We start from the raw sequence: 5,767 nt of genomic DNA, 5'->3' as shown, positions 1-5,767 counted from the left end.
AGAATTCGCCTTACGGTTAACCCTGCGCAGCAAAATAGCACTTAAAAAACACTCGCGAATATCTCCGCGAGCGTTTTTCCGATCGACTCGAAAACACCATAGGAAGAAACTAACCTTACCTTTTGAACAAAAAGTTCTATTGGCATTATATTAAAATTTTCATCAGAAATGGCCGAAATTTTCGAAAAACGAAAAATTACCTTCAAATTTTGTGTTTTTTACACATAAATGGTTGTAACTTTGTGATGAAAAGAGATTTTTTCACCAGATTTGATACGCTGATGTATGAGCACATTCTGAGGCCACACAAAAATAATTGTATGCTTTCACCACTAGATGGCGTTAAAATTGAACAAAACCTTTGATAACAAGCTAGCCTTATGGTCATACAACTGTTTCTTAACTAAACTAAAGTGTATAGTCATAAAACTAGCTAGATGTAACACAATCATGACCTAATGTTGCATGCACAATTTTGTCATTGCGCCACCTACTGGTTTTTAGATAGAAATATGGTATTTTTGCCTAAAACTACTGCAACAACACATCTAAAACCATTAGTCATCATGGATTATTCCTTTCATGGCTTTGACTATGATCACTGGTGGTTGCCAATTCACTCCTTAGCAACCATTGAGAATACCTTATTAAAAGTTTATGCAAAAGCTATATCTCTGCATCAGAACATTGTAGAGACACGGGGATGGTCTCTTTTGACTAATTAAACGTGTTATAACATGATGTGACCCATGTTTTGCCACTGCAAACACCACTCACATGTCCTTCAGTGCTCTAATGTTCCATGATTGTCAATAACAGAAGGACGATTGCAGTAGACAAGAACTAAGATTATTTTTGTGGATAACTTTTTTGTTTTTTCATCTAAAATTATTAGGTTTACTTAGGTTCTTCAATCTGCTTATCCAAACTCAATTTAACATCCTTTTGTGCCCTTTTCGGCTTGACCCCGGCATTGCTGCTTGCAGCTATATTTAGGGGTCAAGCCCCGAAGGGGCGAAGACCCCTATTGTATTTGTTAGTTTTCTTTTTATTAGGGGTCAAGCCACGAAGTGGCGTAGACACCTATTGTTATTGTTAGTTTTCTTCTTATTATTAGGGGTCAAGCCCCGAAGGGGCGTAGAACCCTATTGTTATTGTTAGTTTTCTTATTAGGGGTCAAGCCCCGAAGGGGCGTAGAACCCTATTGTTATTGTTAGTTTTCTTATTAGGGGTCAAGCCCTGAAGGGGCGTAGAACCCTATTGTTATTGTTAGTATTCTTATTATTATTCTTACTTCTTCTTCTTCCGCCATTGCGTCAATGGCATCCCATAGCAGCGTACATAGGAAAGTTATGAAATTTGGCGCACCGATAGAGGACAGTCCAAAAAGTTTCCACAGTAAAATTGAAGTCTCTATATCAAACCCGCTAGCGCCACCAACAGTCCAAAGTTGCACTTACGTTTTTGCTTATAACTTCTGACCCATATGTCCTAGAAACGAAATTCTTGTTTCTCCCGATTCCTTGGCTCAAGACAATTCGATTGCACCCAATGTCGTCATTTCCATCATGAATATGTTTCCGCCATTTTGAATTATTTGTAAAACCTACTTTTGCGAACTTGTCCTGGAGATTTTCCCTGATTGCCGCGAGGATCCGTGTGTGGCATCTAGAGACACTCCTGGCAGGGGGTTGTCGGAAGAATTTTGATAAACCAATCCGTTGTCGTATGGCGCATCAACAAATTTTACGTAGAGCGCAAAAAAACAGGTTTTAGTGTGTATCTTCGCCAATCTTATGTCTATTGACGCCACACTTGGTAGTTGTGATGCCAGTCAGGATCTGAGGGGGCATGCAGAGTTTCGTCACAGCGCCACCTAGTGGTCATATGAATGTTGTACATGCTTATAACTTTGGCTGTGATCAACGTATTTTCACGGGACTTGATTTTTTGGAGTCCTGAATAGTTGGCAAGTCCAACAATACCAAAGATGCCAGAATTCGCCTTATAATTAACCCTGCGCAGCAAAAAAAGTACTTAACAAACAAGCGCAAATATCTCCGCGAGCGTTATTCTGATCGACTCGAAAACACCATAGGAAGAAACTAACCTTACCTTCTGAACAAAAAGTTCTATTGGCGTTATATTAAAGTTTTCATCAGAAATGGCCGAAAATTGCAAAAAACGAAAAATTACCTTTACATTTTGTGTTTTTTACACATAAATGGTTATAACTTCGTAAAGCAAAGAGATTTTTTCGCCATATTTGATACACTGATGTACGACCACAATCTGAGGCTACACAAAAAAAATTGTATGCTTGCACCACTAGTTGGCCTTATAATTGAACAAAACCTTTGAAATCAAGCCACCCTATGGTCATACAACTGTTTTTTCACTAAACTAAAGTGTATAGTCATAAAACTAGCTAGATGTAACACAGTTATGACCTGAGGTTGCATGCACAACTTTGTCATTGCGCCACCTAGTGGTTTTGAGATAGAAATATGGTATTTTTGCCTAAAACTACTCCAACAGTACATCTAAAATCTTGGGTCATCATGTATTATTCCTTTCATGGCTTGGAGATCATTGGTGCATGCCAATTAACTCCTTAGAAACCAATTAGGATACCTTATCAACCCTTTTTACAAGAGCTATATCTCTGCATCAGAACATCGTAGAGACATGGGGGTGGTCTCTTTTGACTCATTAACACCACTGTAACATTTTGTGAGCTGAGAATTGCCACTGCAAGCACCACTCACATTTTCTTCAGTGTACTAGTTGTCAATGCTCCTCGAGAAGAGAGGGAGAGATTACACTGAATGAAAACACAGCTTTTTTGCTGATAACTGTTATATTACTTAGTCTGAAATCAAGAGATTTTCCTAGGTTCTTTAAACTGCTCATCCGAATTCAACTTTACTTTCTTCGGTGCCCTTTTTGGCTTGACCCCGGCATTGCTGCTTGCAGCTATATTTAGGGGTCAAGCCCCGAAGGGGCGTAGAACCCTATTGTATTTGTTAGTTTTCTTATTATTATTATTAGTTATTAGGGGTCAAGCCCCGAAGGGGCGAAGACCCCTATTGTATTTGTTAGTTTTCTTTTTACAATTATTAGGGGTCAAGCCCCGAAGGGGCGTAGAACCCTATTGTTATTGTTAGTTTTCTTATTAGGGGTCAAGCCCCGAAGGGGCGTAGAACCCTATTGTTATTGTTAGTTTTCTTATTATTAGGGGTCAAGCCCCGAAGGGGCGTAGAACCCTATTGTTATTGTTAGTTTTCTTATTATTATTAGGGGTCAAGCCACGAAGTGGCGTAGACACCTATTGTTTCTGTTAGTTTTCTTATTATTATTTTTCTTCCTCGTTCTTCCACCCAAAAGTCAATGGCAGCCCATAGAACCGTACGTAGGAAAGTTATGAAATTTGGCACACATGTAGAGGACAGTCTCAGAAGTTACTATAGCAACATTGGTGTGTCTGACTCAAACCCTCTAGCGCCACCAACAGTCCAAAAATCCACTTATGTTCATGCTCATAACTTCTGACCCGTGAGTCCTAGAAACTAAATTCTTGTTTCCTCTGCATCCTTGGCTCATGATGATTCAAATGCACACATTGATGTCATTTGTGTCATGCAAATCTTTCCGCCATTTTGAATTTTTCGTAAAACCTACTTTTTCGAACTCCTCCTAGACCGTTTGTCCGATTTGCATGTCCTTTGGTATGTAGCATCTAGAGACACCCAAGACAAAAAGTTATCAAAAGCTTTTTGATAGACCAATGCGTTCTCATATAAATTGACAAAATATATGGCGGCGAGCACGCCAAAACAGACGTGAGGCCGTATCTTCGCAAAACTTTATTGTATCGACACGAAACTTGGTATATGTCATTACAGTCATGACTTGAGGGTGCCTGCAACGTTTCGTCACAGCACCACCTAGTGGTCACGAGATTCGAAAAATGCCTATTTTCGCCTATAACTACTTCAAACTTGAGTCTAAAATCACGAAGGTGGTCTTGTTAGATTCCTTGAGGCATGCCGAGTCAAACGATACCAAACGGTTTTCGGTCAGCCATTTTGGGTGTCGGCCATTTTGAATTTTCTCATTAAGTTCAGTATTTCACAAACAGAATGGCGTATCGCTACGAAATTTGGCATGGTTCATCAGTGACATGTTCTGAGCGCAACTATAAATCTTTAGGACAGCGCCACCTAGTGGTCAGGATATGTAAATAAATTGTTTAAAATCTTTATATCATTTGATTAAATTGCCACTATGACATAAGACTTCACTCTATTGATTCCTTGGCTCATGCTGAGTCCGACTGTACCAAATATGTCTGAGTCAAACCTACTTCCTGTCGGCCATTTTGAATTATATTGAACACCTACTTTTTCGAACTCCTCCTAGAGCGCTCGTGTGATTGGCTAGAATTTTGGTATGCATCATCTAGAGACACTCTAGACAAAAAGTTATCAAAAGCTTTTCGGTAGACCTATCCGTTGTCGTATAACGCATCAAAGAATGCGAGGGCGAGCACGCCAAAATGTGTTTGAGCCTGTATCTTCGCAAAACTTTTGCGTATTAATATGAGACTTGGTATATGTCATAACAGTGATGACCTGAGGGTGCATGCACCATTTCGTCACACTGCCCCCTACTGGTCACGAGATATAAAAAAATTCTATTTTGCTTATAACTACTGCAAACCTGAATGTAAAATTATGAGACTGGTCTTGTTAGATTTCGTGAGGCATGCCGAGTCAAACGATACCAAATGGTTTTTGGTCGGCCATTTTGTGTGACGGCCATTTTGAATTTTTTCTTTAAGTTCAAGTATTTCAGAAACGCAATTACGTATTGTTATGAAACTTGGTATGGTTCATCAGCAACATGTTCTGGGAGGACTTGTAAACTTTTCGGCGCCCCCTAGTGGTCAAGAGATTTGAAGCTATATCTCTGCATCTCTTTATCGTATTTACACCAAATTTGGTGGGTGTCATCACAATCAAGACCTGAGTCACAATTTATTGTTTGGTCAGTGCCCCCTAGTGGTCAAGTCATTTAAGGCTATATCTCCGTATCGCTTTATCGTATTTACACTAAATTTGGTATGTGTCATCACAGTCATGACCTGAGGCACCATCTATTGTTTCGGCACAGCACCACCTAGTGGTCTCAAGATACACAAAAATTGTTATTTTTTCATAAAACTAATGCAAACTTAGATCTTAAATCATGACAGTCATCACGTATGAATCATTTTTTGCCATGTTTGGCTTGACCCCGGTATCGCTGCTTGCAGCTATATTTATTATTATTATTAGGGGTCAAGCCCCGAAGGGGCGTAGAACCCTATTGTATTTGTTAGTTTTCCTATTATAATAATTATTATTCTGGTTCTTCTTCCGCCATTGCGGTCTATGGCAGCCCATAGAACCGTACATAGGAAAGTTATGAAATTTGGCACACTGATAGAGGACAGTCCAATGTGTCCCCACAGCAAATTTGGAGTCTCTATCTCTAACCCGCTAGCGCCACCAACAGTCCAAAGTTGCACTTATGTTTTTGGTTATAACTTCTGATCCGTAAGTCCCAGAAACAAAATTCTTGGTTCTTCTGATTCCTTGGCTCAAGACAATTCGATTGGACCCTATGACGTCATTTTCCGTCATTAAATTTTTCCGCCATTTTGAATTGTTTAAAAAACCTACTTTTTCGAACTCGTCCTAGAGCTTTTGTCCGATTTCCACGA

Source organism: Misgurnus anguillicaudatus, chromosome 8, assembly GCF_027580225.2.
Source record: "Misgurnus anguillicaudatus chromosome 8, ASM2758022v2, whole genome shotgun sequence".
Classification (NCBI taxonomy): Eukaryota; Metazoa; Chordata; class Actinopteri; order Cypriniformes; family Cobitidae; genus Misgurnus; species Misgurnus anguillicaudatus.
Note: the sequence above shows the minus strand (reverse complement) of the source record.